This window comes from Trachypithecus francoisi, unplaced genomic scaffold, assembly GCF_009764315.1.
Source record: "Trachypithecus francoisi isolate TF-2019V2 unplaced genomic scaffold, Tfra_2.0 Lachesis_group4, whole genome shotgun sequence".
NCBI lineage: Eukaryota > Metazoa > Chordata > Mammalia > Primates > Cercopithecidae > Trachypithecus > Trachypithecus francoisi.
Genome location: NW_022681469.1, coordinates 120415593 through 120434437, shown reverse-complemented (window position 1 = coordinate 120434437; position 18845 = coordinate 120415593). Strand labels below are relative to the sequence as shown.

General features: G+C 46.1%; 1 long non-coding RNA gene across 1 annotated transcript; it reads right to left on the bottom strand.

Annotated features, from left to right (window-relative positions):
• Positions 1–2780: 2780 nt before the first annotated feature.
• Positions 2781–13989, bottom strand: LOC117072904. Its single transcript, XR_004433003.1, has 2 exons — positions 13923–13989; positions 2781–2854 (listed from the first exon to the last, which is right to left on the bottom strand). It is a non-coding gene; the product is annotated as an uncharacterized LOC117072904 (long non-coding RNA).
• Between the last annotated feature and the right edge of the window lie 4856 nt (positions 13990–18845).

Here is an 18845-nt window from a genome sequence, read left to right as displayed (position 1 = left end):
CAGTGGGTCCTGCTTTCCTCCACTGGGCTCAAAGGGTAGCAATAAACCTGACCAACAGCAATAAAGACATCGGTTCTTACGAATAAAAGAAACCTGGGTGTGGGCAGTTCCAAGTTGAATGCAGTGGCTCAACCATATCATCAAAGATACAGGCTCCTTCTGTCTTCCTGCAGTACCATCCCCAGGGTGGTGGCTTTCTGTCCTTAGCCTTGTCACCTCATGATCACAAAAGGGCTGCTGAAGCACCATAGAGCCACATTCAAGATGGGAAGATGGGAAAGTACAGGTAAGAAGCTTTATTTCTGTAGCATTCTCTTCTGTTAGAGAAAGACGTCTTTCCCAGGAGCCCCCCAAAAACTTGTATCCTGTCTTATTGGCTAGAATAGGTCTCATGGCCATCCCTAGAGCAATCACTGGCAAAGAGGAAGTGGATTATCATGACTGACCTGGGAAACTCAAGGTTCGTTCTCTGGGTTGAGGGCAGGTTTACCCTCACTGAGCACACTGATGCCTGAAAATAGAATAAAACTGGAATCTGCTGGCATAGAAGGAGGAAGTATGAATGGCTGTTGAGTGGACCAAGCTCTAGCATGGAGTGTTCCTGCCTAGAACTAATGTTACAAATCCTTGGGCATTGCAGGGATTAGAAGAGCCATCCACAAGAGACTGGAAGTCACCTCTCAGAGGAGAAGGCCAGAGCTGAGATGGTACTTGTCCAGGGTTAAAGATCTAGAGCCTGGCCCAGGCGCAGTGGCTCGCGCCTGTAATCCCAGCACTTTGGGAGGCCGAGGCAGGTGCATCACCTGAGCTCAGGAGTTGGAGACCACCTTGGGCAACATGGCGAAACCCCATCTCTACTAAAATACAAAAAATTAGCTGGGCGTGATGGTGCGCCTGTAATCCCAGCTACTCAGGAGGCAGAGGCACGAGAGTCGCTTGGTCCCCAGAGGTAGAGGTTGCAGTGAGCCGAGATCATGTCACTGCACTCCAGCTTGGGCTACAGAGTGAGATTCCGTCTGGGGAAAAAAAAAAAGAAAGAAAGAAATGAAAAAAAAAAAAGGATCTAGAGCTTGGCAGAGAATTCCCAGCCAGCTCACCCTCCCAGAACCATGTTTGGTTGCTTTAGTTTTCTTCTATTGTTGTTACTTTTACTTTTATTTTTAAATAATATTTATCATCTAATCATTTTTAAATAAATAGTTCAGTCATATTAAGTATATTCACAATGTGCAACAAACCTCCAGGATTCTTTTCATCTTGCAGAACTGAAACTATTAATATTTATCCATTAAGCAACAACTCCCAATTCCTCCCTCCTCCAACCCCTGCACCTGTAGTCCCATCTACTTGGGAGACTGAGCAGAGAGGATCCCTTGAGCACTGTTGTTCAAGGCTGCAGTGAAATAACATTGCACTACTACACTCCAGCCTGGGCAACAGAGCAAGACCTTATCTCTTCAAAAAAAAAAAAAACACAGCTCTGCTCTCCCCAACTTATCAGATGTGTGACTTTGGGCAAACCAGTTCATCTAACCAGGCCCGAGTTTCCTCCAAAAATTAAAAATAGAATTACCATAGGATCCAGCAATTTCCATGTCTGGGTGTATACACAAAAGAATTGAAATTAGGGTATCAAAGAGATCTTCGTATATGCATCTTCATAGCAGCATTATCCTGTGTTCAAATTTCCTCTCCTTTTTTAAAAATACTTTTTATAGGCTGGGCACAACAGCTCATGCCTGTAATTCCCAGCACTTTAGGAGGCTGAGGCAGGCAGATCAAGAGGTCAAGAGATTGAGACCATCCTGGCCAACATGGTGAAACCTCGTCTCCACTAAAAATACAAAAATTAGCTGGGCGTGGTGGTGTGCACCTGTAGTCTCAGTTACTCAGAAGGCCGAGGCAAGAGAATCACTTGAACCCAGGAGGTGGAGGTTGCAGTCAGCCAAGATCACGCCACTGCACCCCAGCCCAGTGACAGAGCAAGACTCCATCTCAAAAGAAAAAAATAAAAAATTCTAGAGATAGGATCTCACTGTGTTGGCCAGGCTGGTTTCAAACTCCTGGCCTCAAGTAATCCTTCCCACCTCAGCCTCCCAAAGTGCTGGGATTACAGGCATGAGCCACTACACCCAGCCAAATTTCCTCTTCCTATAAAGACAACAGTCATATCGGATTAGGGTTTGCCCTAAAGCCCTCCTTTTAACTTAATTATCTATTTAGGGAACTTATGGCCAAATACAGTCACATTCTGAGATACTAAGGATTCGGACTTTGTCTCCTAGTTTATTTTCTGTTGCTTATAACAGAATACTCAAAACTGTGTAATTTACCAAAAAAGAATTTTTTTTTTTTTTTTTTGAGACAGAGTCTCACTCTGTAGCCCAGGCTGGAGTGCAGTGGCATGATCTCAGCTCACTGCAAACCTCTGCCTCCCAGGTTCAAGCAGCTCTCCTGACTCAGCCTCCTGAGCAGCTGGTACTGCAGACACTCACCACCATGCCCAGCTAATTTTTATATTTTTAGTAGAGATGGAGTTTCACCATGTTGGCCATAAATTCCATTTTTAGGTCACCATTCCCAATCTAAAAAAGGAATTTATTTCTTTTTTTTTTTTTCCTTTGAGATGAAGTTTCACTCTGTCGCCCAGCCTGGAGTGCAGTGGTGTGATCTCAGCTCACTGCAAGCTCCACCTCTGGGGTTCACGCCATTCTCCCACCTCAGTCTGCCAAGTAGCTGGGACTACAGGCACCTGCCACTATGCCCAGCTAATTTTTTTATATTTTTAGTAGAGATGGGGTTTCACCGTGTTAGTCAGGATAATCTCGATCTTCTGGCCTCCTGATCCGCCTGACTTGGCCTTCCAAAGAGCTGGGATTATAGGCATGAGCCACCGTGCCTGGCCAGGAATTTATTTCTTACAGTTACGGAGTCTGGGAAGTCCAAGGTCAAGGCGCTGTGTCTGGTGAGGACCTTCTTGCTAGTGGGGATTCTCTACAGGGTCCCAAGGTGGTGCAGGGCATCACATGGCGAGGGGGTGAGCATGTAACGTGCTCACTCAGGTCTTCCTTCCTCTTCTTATAAAGCCACCAGTCCCAGTCCCGTGAAAAGCAATTCATCCATTGATTGAGGAGGAATAGCTCTGCCTTCATGGCTCAGTCACCTCTTAAAAGTCCCACTCTCCATACTGCCACATTAGGAATTAAGTTTCAACATAAGTTTTGGAGGAGACAAACATTCAAATCATAGCAGATTTCAACATGGTGGGTGTTGGGGGTACAGGACATAACTTAGCTTGTAACAGGGGTTAAGAAGACAGACTCTGGGCCCCAAATGCTTGAGCACCAGCTGTGGCAAGTTATTTTATCTACGGCAATTTAGTTAACTACCCTGTGCCCTAATTTCCACATGCATAAAATGGGCTTCATAATAGTGACTGCTTTGAGAGGCTGTTTTAAGAGTAAACGAGTTAAATATTAAAATCTTTAGAATAGCCTCTGGCACAGAGGAAGTGCTACATAAATGTTAGCTGTTATTATTGCTACAACTACATCATGTCTAGGTTTTACTTTTATAGAATCACCTTTTCCAAGCTGAAATTTTATAAAGTAATGAAAATGAAAGCAATAACAATGCTACCAAGTATTGCTCTCAATAAGCATCAGGCGGAGGCCAAGTGCTTTACAAACTTCATCACCTTGGATCTCAGGAGATACTGTGGTTTCAAATTGGTCTCAGTTTTTAAAAGGCCAAGAGTGACCAAGCATGGAGGCTCACACCCAGCACTTTGGGAGGCCAAGGCGGGCAGATTACTTGAGGTCAGGAGTTCAAGACCAGCCTGGCCAACATGGCAAAACCTCATCTCTACTAAAAATACAAAAGTTAGCTGGGCATGGTGGTGCACATCTCTAATCCCAGCTACTCGGGAGGCTGAGGCATGATAATCTCTTTAACCCAGGAGGCAGAGGTTGCAGTGAGCTGAGATCATGCCACTGCACTCCAGCCTGGGTGACAGAGCAAGACTTTGTCTTTAAAAAACACAAAATAAATAAAAAATAAATAAAAAATGTAAAAAAGGCCAAGAGGATTTTGGGGTCAGGTCTCAACTAGACTTGTAAATATAATCTAGATAAAATCAAAATCAAAAGTTGATGCTTGACCATCATTAGGATTGGTGGCAATTATGGTCTGTCTTACTCCATTTGGGCTGTCATGACAAAATACTGTAGACAGAATAGCTTATAAACAACAGAAATTTAGCTGAGTCTGGTGACTCATACCTGTAATCCCAGCTCCTTGGGAAGCTGAGGTGGGAGGATCACTTGAGGCCAAGAGTTCGAGATCAGCCTGGGCAACCTAGCAAGATCCCGTCTCTAAAAATAAAAATTAAAAATTAGCCAGGTGTGGTGGTGCACACCTGTAGTCCCAGCTACTCAGGAAGTTGAGGTGAGAGGATCACTTGAGCCCAGGAGTATGAGGCTGCAGTAAGCCATATTCGTGCCACTGTACTCCACCCTGGGTGACATTAGCCCACCACTGTGCCCGGCTAATTTTTGTATTTTTAGTAGAGATGGAGTTTCACCATCTTGACCAGGCTGGTCTCGAACTCCTGACCTCGTGATCCACCCACCTCGGCCTCTCAAAGTGCTGGGATGGCAGACATGAGCCACCGCAGCTGGCCTGAAAATTTTTTAAATAATAATAAATAAAATAAATAAAGAAACAACAGAAATGTATTTCTCACGGTTCAGGAGGCTGGGAAGTCTCAGGAGCAAGTCGCTGACAGATTCAGCATCTGGTGAAGGTACACTTTGTCACTGATAGCGTCTTTTCACTCTAACCTCATGTGGCGGAAAGGCTTAACCCCATTCATGAAGGTTTCACCTCCCCTTGGCCTAATCACCTCTCAAAAGCTCCACCACCTGCTAATACCATCATCTTGGAGGTGTGAAAGGCAAATAACTCCCGGGGCCGCCAAATCACTAAGCTAAAGGAAAAAGTCAAGCTGGGACCTGCTTAGCACAAACCTGACTCCCATTCTATTCAAAATCATCCCTCTCATCACCGAGATAAATCCATAGCTGACTGCCTCCTTTGGAAAGGCTAATCAGAAACTCAAAAGAAAGCAACCATGTGTCTCTCACCTACCTGTGACCTGGAAGCCTCCTCCCTGCTTCAAATTGTCCCACCTTTCTGGAGGGAACCAATGTACATCTTACACATATTGATCAATGTCTCATGTCTCCCTAAAATGTATAAAAACAAGCTGTGCCCCAACCACCACCTTGGGTGCATGTCATCAGGACCTGCTGAGGCTGTGTCACGGGCACACGTCCTCAACCTTGGCAAAATAAATTTTCTAAATTAACCAAGATCTGTCTCAGATATTTGGGGTACACAGAGGTGCGGGTTTCAACATATGAATTTGGGCAGGACATAAACATTCTGACATAAACGCACTGATCTTAGGATCAGTGTTAATTGCTTGGAAGGGGGTAGCATGGGCTAGAGGCCAGAGCATAGCTTGGAGACAGAATTCTGCGGTCTCAGGCCCACTTCTGACCCGCTCTCAGCTGCCCACAGTAGGGCCAGGGAGGGAGATACCTGCTGGAGACACTGTTGTCTCTTGCTGTAGAGGTGAAACCAGCCTGTCAACTTTCCACCATTCGTGCTGAGGACATCAAGACCAGCCATTCATGCCCCACTGTGTTCCTAAAACCATCCTATCCCGAAGAGGTATTGTTCCATCAGCCCTTAACATGATGTTTCTCTCTCTTAGAACACATTTGCATGTAATGAGTTTCCTTTGGAGCTGAGCACACAGTAGGCATCCAAGGGAGATCTAAGGTTCAGTGAAGGAGAAGGGGTCAGGCTGAGAGGACAACGAAACACAAAAAGAAGGCCTTAGCCATCATCCCCCACCAGCCCACATAAGCCTAACAAGTCTTACAGCCTCAGAAAGAGAAATCTTTAACCCAATTATGTCAAACCCCACTGGATACATTTGATCCGGGAAAAATATCATCTCTGGCAATCATAAAGAATATTAAGGTATTAGCAGCCGTCGTTTCAGCATTGCACTGGAAAGAGAGCTGGAAATAATTGCACATCAGTTGCTCAAAAATCAGCAGTAAAAGAAATTTACATTAGTGTATCCATTACCCTTCTAGCAATGTAAATTAGGATTGTATGCCTCCTAATGACAACAGTACAGGCCCCGGCTGTGCTAGGCAGAGATTTCCTGGAGAAGGGAGCGGCTGTGCTCTGAATCCAGCACGCACCTGGGCCCAAGTGCTGAGCTGGGGAGCAGAAGTGATTTGAATCTAACTGTCACCCGCCTGGAAGCCGACCCTGCTGGAAGATTCCCCAAATCTGCAGAGCACCAGGGAGGCAGAAAAATCTCTTCAAAGCCCAGCTCAGGCTCTGCAGAGAAAAAAGTAATTTGCTTTGCTCACCTACCCACCCCCACCCCCCAACAACGGCACATATAGTCCTCCTCAGCCCTCCCTTGGAAACAGAAGCTCTGGATTTACTTGCAAAGCTGTTATGTTATCAGCACTTTTGCTATGCACGGTTGGGGGCTAGAGCTGCAGTTTTTCAGCTTTGAGTCAGGGCAGCCTAAGCTATTTAGAATCACGGACTCTCTTTGCTGGAAGGGCCAACAGAAAATGTCTAGCAACCCCTTAGTGGGGAGATAGAGCAGGGGCCAAGGATCAGGGCAAGGAGAGTGAGGGTAAGAGGAGGGCTTCTCCGGGTCAGGTGACAGAAGCTGGGGGCAACTTCATTCCACAGGGCAGGTGCATGAAAGGTTGCCACTAGCTACAAGGATGGAGAGTCCCTCAAATAATGGTCTCTCTCTCTCTCTCTCTCTCTCTCTCTCTCTCTCTCTCTTTCTCTCTCTCTCTCTCTCTCTTTCTCTCTCTCTCTGTCTGCATGCCTTTGTGTGTTGGCTTCTTTCTCTCCCACTATATAGACTGACTTTTTCCATCCACCCAAGATGACTGCCAACAGCTTCCACCCAGATTAACAACTCCTGACAAACAATCCAAAAAAAAAAAAAAGCAAAACAAACACACAAAGAATAAACAGAGCGGTTTTCTTGGCTCAGTCTGAGGGAGGCACTCTGATTGGCTCTTGTTGGTTACACACTCACCTCCTAGACTAATGGCTGTTGAGAGGAGATGGAGTATTGTGATTGGCTAGGTTTGGGTCACATGTTCACCATTAAGCCTCACTCATGGACCCTCCAGTTTGAATGGGCAGTGGTATTGGTGGTAAGCATGGGAGTCCCACCAAAACCATGAAGAAAGGGAGAACAGTTCTCCCAAAGGAAGCAGGGTTACTGGGTCCTCTGGTGAGTGGCTGGTTCAAGGGATCCAAGACAATCAATGGTGAAGCCAGAACCACCGCACCTAGCTAATTTGTTTTATTTTATTTTTTCTAGAAATGAGGTCTTGCCATGTTGCCATGCATTGGGACTGTTTAAAATCATAGACACACCGGGCTGTATTTCATGGCCCACAGTGCCCAGAGTAATACCTGGATCGTTGTCTCTAAAGGTCTGCGAGACAAGCAGGCTGGGGTGGCCTCTTTCTTAGATCAGGCTCTGCTCCAAACCTTAGAGTCAATCACTGGGCACACGGCGCAGAGAAAGTGCGGAGGACCAGTAGGAGGGGATGGAGGTCCTGGTTCTGGCTTCATCATTGATTTTCCTGGATCCCTTGAACCAGCCACTCACTAGAAGACTCAGTAACCCTGTTTCCTTTGGGAGAACTGTTCTTCTCTCTTTCTCCACGGTTTTGGTAAGACCCTCATCCTTACCACCAAGACCACTGCCCATCCAAACAAGAGGGTCCATGAGTAAGGCTTAATGGTGAACATGTGACCCAAACCTAGCCAATCACAATACTCCATCCCCTCTCAACAGTGATTGGTCCAGAAGGTGCGTCTGTAACCAAGAGCCTTCAATGCTGGGTGTGCACTGAGATCACTTGCGGAGCTGTTTAAAATCATAGATGGTGTTCAGAACAGCCGTTTCAATTGCAAACGGAGGGAACAGAGTAAGATGTCAGGGTCACACCACACAAGTAAGTGGCCCCAGATACGTCTGGAGACGGGTTGTGTTGTGAGGTCTCCAGTGAGATCGGTGGTACTAATGGGCGAACCCCTAGAATCACAGACTCGAAGCCTCTTCCAGGAAGAGGATACTTGGTGGCCGATCCCAGTTTAGAGGTCCTGAGATGAGGAGGTGCCCAGCTAAGGTCATGCCAAGGTTGTGGCTGAAGTGGAAATAGAATCCACACGTCTACACTCCCTCTCCAGTGTGTTTCCAGCAACCCATCCACAAAAGAGAGATGGCAGCAAAAGTGGCTGCCCCTGCCTCATTTCCTTCCCCTCTCTAAACCATCTGTTCCCAACTTAATCTGGGGCTTTCCTTCCCCTGCACTCTGGGGCCCAGGGAGCTTGGAGGCAGCTTCCTGAATGGAGAGACCAGACCAACGATAACCCAGGACCATGACTGTTTCTGCCGTGTTGGGGTCTTACATGCCAATTGAACTGGAAGCCCCAAAAGGGACCCAGAGGGCCTGTGGGATTATGGGGAATGTGTGCTCCCAATAAGGAAGAAGAAGAGGGTTTGGTACCAGCCTTGCTGTTTACAAGCTCTATGACAGCATTCTAATTTTCTTTTCTTTTCTTTTTTATTTTTATTTTTATTTTATTTTATTTTTTGTGTGTGTGAGACAGGATCTCACTCTGTCACCCGGACTGGAGTGCAGTGGTATGATCATAGCTCACGGCAGCCTCCACCTCCTGGGCTCAAGTGATCCTCCCGCCTCAGCCTCCTGAGTAGCTGGGACTGCAGGAATGCACCACCACACCTGGCTAATTTGTTTTATTTTTATTTTTATTTTTCGAGATGAGGACTTGCTATGTTGCCCAGGCTGCTCTCAGATTCCTGGGCTCAAGCAATCTTCCCGCCTTGACCTCCCAAAGTACTGGAATTACAGGTATGAGCCACCACACCCAACCAGCACCCTAATTTCTGAGGATTCCGGAGCTTCAGTAATCCTCATCCAGATAATGGAGGCAATAGTACCTCCCTTCCCAGGAAGAGGTGAGGAGTGAGAGAAGGGAAAAAAGAGATTACTTCTATAAAAATCTAGCACAGCACCAGCCTCACTAAAGTCCCCAAGCGAATGGGAAGCCTACCACTTCCTACCTCTCCTGGAGGTTGCAGCCAACGCCTGCCCTCTCTGAATCCCCTATGGACCAAGAACCAGGCCCTGATTAATTGGTTGATTAATTAATATGAAGACCAGGTCTCCATGAGGAAGTTTTCTGGTGACAAAAAAATCTCTGGAGAATGAAATGTTATGTGTCACTTGTCAACAACACCCAGCATTTTTCAGTGAAACAAGCATCTGATTCTGGAAAAACTTAATTAAAACTGCTGTTGGTGTTCAAGTGATTTATACCATCATTCCCAGGCTTCGCCCCGTGATTCCCTGGAGAGACACCAATTATCTCCCGGGGATGTTGTGAAATTCTCAGAATACTCCTCTAAACAACATGAATCTTTAATACATTTTGACTTTAAAACAAAAATCAGATCATGCAGTACTTTTTCCAGAAAAAAAAAAAAAGCTCCAAAGTTTGGAGTGAAGAGAAATCTAACAGAAATGGAAGGTCAGCTGGGGGCAGTGGCTCATACCTGCAGTCCCCTACAATTTGGGAGGCTGAGGCAGGAGGACTGCTTGAGATTACAAGTTCGAGACCAGCCTGGGTAACACATGGAGACCCTGTCTCTACCAAAAAAAAAATAATAATTAAAATTAGCTAGATATGCTGGCGCTTGCCTGTAGTCCCAGCTACTCAGGAGGCTGAGGCTGGAGGATCACTTAAGCCCAGGATTTTAAGGCTGTAGTGTGCTGTGATCATGCCACTGCTATCCAGCCTGGGCAACAGAGCAAGGGTCTGTCTCAAAAATGAAAAAAAAAGGAAATGAAAAAAGAAACGGAAGGCTCTTGCAAGCAGACTGTGGCAGGCGTGGATTTCAACTCCAGGATTTGCTGATCACAGCCCACTGTGTGCTAGTCACTGGGCAATATCCCAAGCCTGCTCACTTCGCCTTTGACTGGAGAAGAAATGGGCTTTGTAAATACAGGTGGAGAAATCAGACTTTCAGTTTCTCTGTCTCCAGCAGAAAAGCCTGAATTAATCAGCCTCTTGCATGAACCCAGAATTGGCAAAACAAACAAACAAACAAGCAACAACAACAACAAAAAAACACCTGAGAAGCCAGGCAAGGTGGCTCATGCCTGTAATCCCAGCACTTTGGGAGGCCGAGGCGGGCAGATCACCTGAGGTCAGGAGTTTGAGACCACCCTGGCCAACATGGTGAAACCCCATCTCTACTAAAGTTACAAAAAATTAGCCAGGCATGGTGGCACGTGCCTGTAATCCCAGCTACTCAGGAGGTTGAGGCATGAGAATTGCTTGAACTTGGGAGGGAGAGGTTGCAGTGAGCCAAGATCACACCACTGCACTCCAGCCTGGGTGACAGAGTGAAACCCCAACTCAAAAAAAAAAAAAAAAAAAACCCAAGAAAAAAAAAAACCTAAGAAAAGCAGCTTCGGATCATCAGCTCACCTCTGCAGTCTCCACTCTCCAGAACCTCAGTCCCTCTGGTCCCTGTTGCTTCCACAGTTGCCTTGCCTTGAAATGGACAGGTTTTGTGTTTTTTCTCATCATTACTGTTCTTAGCAAGACTACTGACCTGTCATATACTATTCCACCCTTCCAGATGTGCAGATTCAAAATTGTGTATTTGTACCTATGAGATACATTCTTGAATTTAGCTGGAATCAGTTCATTCATCCATTCATTCAACAAGTGTTTATGACGTGATTGTTGATCTCTCTGGGCTCATCACTTTGTAGGAAAGAGGATGTCTCCCCATCAGAGAATGAACATTGAGCCCTTCTTACAATTGTAGAACCAGTTGCCCTACACTTTTCCAGCTTTTCAGATGGCATTTTGCACTCTGGCGCCAGTTTTTTTGTTTTGTCTTATTTTGTTTTGTTTTGTTTTGCTTTGTTTTGTTTTGTTTTGTTTGAGCCTCCCAAAGTGCTGGGATTACCGGAGTTAGCCACAGGAACTTCTGTTCCTGGTTTTGACCCAACGGCTCTGACATTTCATGTGCTTTGTGCTACTGCTGCAGACAGCATACAAATGCCCAAACTTCAATCGTTTATATCCCAGTCTTGGTCCAGGCTCACCCTGCCCTAGAGACAGTCCTCATCCTGTACTCCCAGCCAAGCTCATTCCCAGCTTCTCACCCCCCTGCTCTCTTCCCAGTGATTTCAGTACCACCCAATTCACTGCACTGCCTTGAAGTCTATGTTATAACCCAGAGCTTCAGACTGGTCATATTTGAGCCATGGATCGGGAGGCCTGACTACTAGTCCCAGCTTCGCCTCCAGCTGTGTGACCTCAGGTAAGCACTCCCCTCTCTAGGTCTGTATAGCCTCATGTGGAAACTGAAGGGCTTAAACTACATCCAGGATAGAAAATACCTGGGAAACGTGCTGCCTCTTCCTGTTTCTGAGTCAGTGGCAGACATCACTAAACAATCCTGATTCTCCTTCCCACTAAATGCAGATCTACCAACCCAGACTTCCAAGAGTCCACTCCAAACAACAGGATTAGGCACACAGGATAAAATTTACTTTTCATCCTTATGCTGTTTGACAGAGCAGAGACGTTGCCATGTTGGACAAGCCCCTCATTCTTAAGTTCACCTTAATCAAAAACTGCCTAAATCCAAAGGGCATCAGCCTAATAACTAAGAGCTAGACCCTGAAAAATAAACCCTGATCGTATACCACAAATAACATCTTCAACCAGAAACATTCCAAACTCCTCCCTGACCAGGGACAGACCAGCCCTAAGATAACCCCTCTGTGGCCGGAAAGATGTCAGCCCCAAGACAACCTCCCCTCTGCCCAGAGACACTCCAACCCTGCCATAAAACTTCTCCCCAACACAGAAACATTCCAAGCTTGTGATAAGCCCTTCACCCAAAAACCAATATATACTCTTACTCTGTAAGAGACAGCACTCCTGACCAAAATCAGCCAGAAGCCCCTCTCAGGTTTATATTCTTCAAAATACATCTGTCTTTAACTGTGTTTCTTTTCTCTTTCTTTAACTCTTACACTATTAATATCCTAATTATGTGCCCCATGGCAGGTGTTTGAAAGTTTTTCTAGCCTCTTTAAAACCTCAACTCAGGCTGGGCATGGTAACTCACGCCTGTAATCCCAGCATTTTGGGAGGCTGAGGTCAGCAGATCACTTGAGGCCAGGAATTAGAGACCTGCCTGGGCAACATGGCAAAACCCCATCTCTACTAAAAATACAAAAAAAAATTAGCCAGGCATGGTGGCACATACCTGTAGTTCCAGCTACTAGGGAGGCTGAGGCACGAGACTCCTTTGAGCTCGGGAGGTGGAGGTTGCAGTGAGCCGAGATCCTGCCACTGCACTCCAGCCCGGGAGACAGAGCAAGACTCTCTCAAAATAAATAAATAAATAAATAAATAATAAATAAATAACCTCAGCTCTAGCCATTCCCATTTGTGGTCAGCAGAATAATGGCCCCACATATTTATCCCTAGAACCTGTGACTTATGAGGGAGAAGGGACTTTGCAGATATGATTAAACTAAGGATCATGTGATGGGGGATTATCATGGATTATCTGGGTGGGTTCAATGTAATCACAGGGTCCTTGTAACAGGAAGACAGGAAGAACAAAAAAACAGGGAGAGAATATGTAAGAGCAGAAGCAGAGATCAGAAAGGACGGATAATGCTTCACAGCTGGTTTTGAAGATGGAGGAAGGGGCCACAAGCCAAGGAATATAGGTGGCCTCTAGAAACTAGAAAAAGCCAAGAAATGATTTTCCCCTAAGCCTCCAGAATAAACTGCCAACAACTTAATTTTAGACTTCTGACCCCTAAAACTGGAAGAGAATAAATGTATGTTGCTTTAAGCCACTAAGTGGTTGTTTCTTACAGCAGCAAAAATAAACTAATACAGCTTCCTACTGTAACTAAGTGGTTATTTGTTACAGTAGCAAAAAGAAAATAATACAGTCTCCTACTGCAACCTCCCCACCTCTGGAGCTCTGTGCTGTGAGTCTTTCTGGCTCCCCCTCTAGCAAGAGCTCAATACATCTGTTTGGAGAGCACATGTTCTCCTGCCTTATTTCATAGACATCCAGATTCATGCTTTGCCAGGACCACAGCAGACTATAAGCCCCACAAGGAAATGTGCAAACCCTCGTGTGTCCACATTGCCTGGCAACAGGAAGAAAACCATAGAGACTGGCTTTGTACATATCTGAGTTTGAAAATTGGCTGCACCCCCTCTCCTAACTGTGTCACTTTGGAGATTCTGCTTCCACATCTGTAAAATAGGCAGAGTAACAGCACCCATAGGGATACACTGAAGGTGTAATGCAATGATATTCAACAGCAGCCCCAAGGATCCACGACTCAAGAAAATGTGTAATTTTCCTGAGCCACTGATTTGAGTCACTCATACCACAAGGTCCAATGTTCTCCCCAGCAGGGCCTCACTACATTTTTTAAATTGTATTTATGTATTTATTTATTTACTTATTTATTGAGACAGGGTCTGGCTCTATCATCCAGGCTGGAGTGCAGTGGCAAGATCTAGGCTCACTGCAACCTCCACCTGTTGGGCTCAAGCAATCCTCCCACCTCAGCCGCCCGAGTAGTTGGGATTACAGGCACCTGCCACCACACCCGGCTAATTTTTGTATTTTTAGTAGAGACAGAGTTTCACTATGTTGGCCAGCCTGGTCTCAAGCCCCTGACCTCAAATGATCCACCTACCTCGGCCTCCCAAAGTGCTGGGATTACAGGCATGAGCCACTGCACCTGGCCATATTTCCTTTTTTTAAGAAACAGGGTCTTGCTCTATCACCCAGGCTGGAGTGCAGTGGTACAATCATAGCTCACAGGAGCCTCAAACTCCTGCGCTCAAGCCATCCTCCTGTCTCAGTCTCCCAAGTAGCTGAGACTGCAGATGCATGCCACCATGCCCAGCTGATTTTTTTAATTTTTGTAGAGATGAGGTCTCACTATGTTGCCCAGGCTGGTCTTAAACTCCTGGACTCAAGAGATCCTCCTGCCTCAGCCTCCCAAAGTGCTTGATCCTCTCGAAGAGACTGAGGTAGATATTAGTAATCCCATTTGGTGGGAATGAAAGCTTAGGAAATTACTCATGACCTTGAGCATACAGTCTCAAGACTGCATAAGGAAGTGGTTACAACCCCAGACACCAGACACTAATGCCAGACTGTCTGGATTCGAATCCCAGCTTCACTACTTATTAGTTATAAAACCTTGGGCAAATCACTTACACTCTTTGTGCCTCACTATCCCCTTCTTTAAAACAGGAATAATAGTACTCGCAACCTGATAGCATAGTTGTGAGAATTCAGTGAGTCTATACATAGGAAGCACAGAGAACAGCAAGAACTCCACAGGTGATTAGGTGCCAGCGGTCATTGTACTGAGCCATCTCACCAACGACAGATGTCTTCCAGCCCCTAAATCCTGGGATTCTGTGTACATCCTAACCTGTTTAATGCCCAGCCATTTATAACAGTGATGAATGCAGGGTTAACTGAGTTCCACAGACTCATCAAAGTCCACTCTGGACCTCAGCTGCAAGGAAGACAAGAGGCCTGAACCTCCTCTCTCCATTCCCACCCACCTCAGGCCCCAGCTGCTATTCTCATCTGTGAGGCTACATTTTCTTCACTGTTCAAAGTGTCATCTTGGAACCAGGCTGCCAGCTGCAGACAGCTAATAAAATCCTCCCCGATGTGTAGTGGAGTGCCTTTGCCAGGATTTCGTATACCAGCTGAGGTCCCTGAGCCAACACCACTGGAGATCTCCTGCCTGTAGCTTTCAGCACCGACCTTGGTGGGGGATGGGGCACTTTCCACTGCCCCTTACCTGGACCCCAATGCCTGGAATTAGTGGGGCCAGAAAAAGCCTCTCCCATAGCTGCTCCCTGTAACCCAGGGCATGATGGATATGAGCAATCACCCAGGGAGACCTGGAGAAGTGACCTCTCATAGCAGGACCCAAATGTTCTGAGGGCAAAATTGTGCAGCAGACATCTGCTCTAAAGCTGAAAGGGTCTTACCTCCCCTCCTGGGCTTTGATCTGTGAGAGGGCAGGGTACTTTCTGCTCCTCCTTCATGTTGCAGTAAACATGGAGACTGCTGTACACAAGGAGCTCAATAAATACTGGATGGATGGATAAATGAATGGGAGGATGGAGGGATGGATGAATGGATGGATGGATGGATGGATGGATGGATGGATAGATGGATGGATGGATAAATGGATGCATGGATGCATGGATGCATGGATGGATGGATGGATGGATGGATGGATGGATGGTTGGATACATGGATGCATGGATGCATGGATGCATGGATGGATGGATGGATGGATGGATGGACGGATGGATAGATGGATGGATGGATGGATGGGTGGATGGATGGATGGATGGATAAATGGATGGATGGATGGATGGATGGATGGATGGATGGATGAATGGATGGATGCATGGATGGATGGATGGATGGATGGATAAATGGATGGATGGATGGATGGATGGATGGATGGATGGATGGATGGATGGATGGATGGATGGATGGATGGATGGATGGATGGATGGATGGATGGATGCATGGATGCATGGATGGATGGATGGATGGACGGATGGATGGACGGACAGACGGACGGACGGACGGACGGACGGATGGATGGATGGATGGATGGATGGATAAATGGATGCATAGATAGATGGGAAAATGGTTGGGTGGATGTATGGATGAGTTAATAGGCAAGTGAATAAATAAATGAAGGAATAAATAAAATATCTGCTTTCAGACATTTGTCTTTGATTATCAATGGGCTTTTTGCCCTCTTTCAGCCTGACCTCCTAGAGAATAAAACATTTCAGATCCAGATAAAAGGTGTTTGAGTCTTCAAGGAACTGGCATGTGAGCTGTTTGCACTTTGGGGATAGAATAGGAGATAGGACCCAAACTCCTAAATCCCATTATGAGATCCATGTTGTCCTTGAGAATGACATGAGCCCTGAGTCTGATGCTGCCTGTGTCCTGAGCAGCTGTTAACTCCATCAGGGACCTTGTGGTTGCCACCCAGATTCTCAGGGAAAAAGGCCTGAGTCCCCAGAAGCAGGAGCCTCAAAGCCATTACTCATTCAGAACCCCAGGTCAGCCCCAGTCTAGGACTCCCTCATCCACCCAAACGACTTGAAGAGCCAAAAACACTCTATCCTCAGACTGAGGAGACATTCTCACTCACTTCTCCAGTCCTGCTTCATGCATAGCTCAGCCATCTCTGTAGGATTAAAGATGTGAATCCAGGAAAAAAAAAAAAAAAGAACATGTAAAGTATCCCTTTAAAGAACTCCAGGTTGGCACAGCAGCTCACACCTGTAATCCTAGCACTTGGAAGGCTGAGGTGGGAGGATCGCTTGAGCTCAGGAGTTCAAGACCAGCCTGGGAAACATAGCGAAACCCCATCTCTATTAAAAAATCAACAAAATTAGCCAGGTGTGGTGGCACAGGCCTATAGTCCCAGCTATAAAGTGGGAGGACTTCTTGAGCCCAGAAGGTGGAGGTTGCAGTGAGCTATGATTGCATCACTGCATTCTCGCCTGGGTGATAGAGCAAGACCCTGTCTCTAAATAATAAATAAACAAATGAACTCCAATCACTCTTGAGAGAGAAAGTGGGAAACAGATTCTATAGAGATAAAGAATTTAAGCTCTGGACTCAAAATGACCTTACCTAGCTCTGTCTCTCAGTGGCTGTATGACCTTGGTGAAATAACTAATTGTTCCTCAATTTCCCTATACATCAAATGAGTTTAATTCCCACCTCACAAGGCCACGTCAGGGCTTAAATGGCATTGTCTGCAAAGCCCCACACAGAAGCACCTGCACATAGCCAGCCTTCACAAATGGTGGCTGCAGGACAGTGGTGATGCTATGAAGACAGTGACAATGAAGATGAATGTTCTAGTGGGGACAATAACGCCTGAATCAAATCACCATGATACAAGAAAGAATGTGATATCTGACTATGACATAATCAAATATGTATTTGACCTTTGTTCCTAGTTCCTGGCACAAAGCTTCAAAAACCCTCAGAATTGGCCGGGTGCAGTGGCTCATGCCTATAAATCCCAGCCCTTTGGGAGGCCGAAGCAGATGGAACATGAGGTCAAGAGATCAAGACCCTCCTGGCCAACATGGTGAAACCCCGTCTCTACTAAAAACACAAAAATTATCCGGGCATGGTGGCACGCACCTGGAGTTCCAGCTACTCGGAGGCTGAGGCAGGAGAATCGCTTGAACCTGGGAGGCGAAGGTTGCAGTCAGCTGAGATCATGCCACCGCACTCCAGCCTGAGCAAGAGAGCAAGACTCTTTAAAATAAAAAAAATTTTTTTTAAAAACCCTCAGAATTTCCTGGAAGATAAGAGTGCCTTTCATTATGCATAAAAAGTCCCTCTCAACCCATAGTGGAAGGACCCCTAGACAGCTTCAGGATAGGGACTGGTCTCCAGAAAAAAGAACTCAATTAAAGGGTTGGAACTTTCAGCCTCACTCTTGACCTCTGGGGAGAGGAGAGGAACTGGGAATTGAGTTCAGTAATGTGGCCTATTATTTAATCAATCATGCTGTATAAGTTTGTTTTCATGTTGCTGATAAGGACATACCCAAGACTGGGCAGTTTACAAAAGAAAGAAGTTTAATGGACTCACAGTTCCACATGGCTGAGGAGGTCTCACTATCATGGCAGAAGGTGAAAGTCACGTCTCACATGGCAACAGACAAGAGAAGAGTAAGAGCCAAGTGAAAAGGGTTTCCCCTTATAAAACCATCAGATCGGGCCAGGCATGGTGGCTCATGCCTGTAATCCCAGCACTTTGGGAGACTGAGGCAGGTGGATTGCCAGAGGACAGGAGTTTGAGACCAGCCTGGCCACACAGTGAAACCCCATCTCTACTAAAATTACAAAAATTAGCTGGGTGTGGTGGCAGGCACCTGTAATCCCAGCTACTCAGGAGGCTGAGGCAGGAGAATCACTTGAACCTGGAAAGCAGAGGTTGCAGTGAGCTGAGATTGCACCATTGCACTCCAGCCTGGGGACCAAAAGTGAAACTCTGTCTCAAAAAAAAAAAAAAAAAATCAGATCTTGCAAGATTTATTTGCTACCATGACAACAGTATGAGGGAAACTGCCCCCATAATTCAATTATCTCCCACTGGGTCACTCCCACAACACGAGGGAATTATAGGAACTACAAGATGAGATTTGGGTGGGGACAGAGCCAAACCATATCACAGGCCTACAGAATGGAGCCCCAAATAAAAACTCAGAAACTACGAGGCTCAGGGAGCTTCCAGCTTGGTGAACATCCCATGTGCTAGGAAGATGGCACTGCAGGAGAAAGCACAGAAGTTCTATGCCCCCTCCCTTGCCCCCTGCATCTCTTCCATTTGACTGTTCCTGAGCTGTGTCTTTCATTATAAAACTGTAATCATAAATATAGTGCATTTCTGAGTTCCACAGCTGTTTTAGCAAATTATCAACGCTAAGAAGGAGTTGTGGGAACCCTTAAATTTGTATCTGGCCAGGCAGAAGTAGGAGTCGCTTTGGGATGCCCAAGACTTGCAGCTGATGTCTGACATGGGGGCA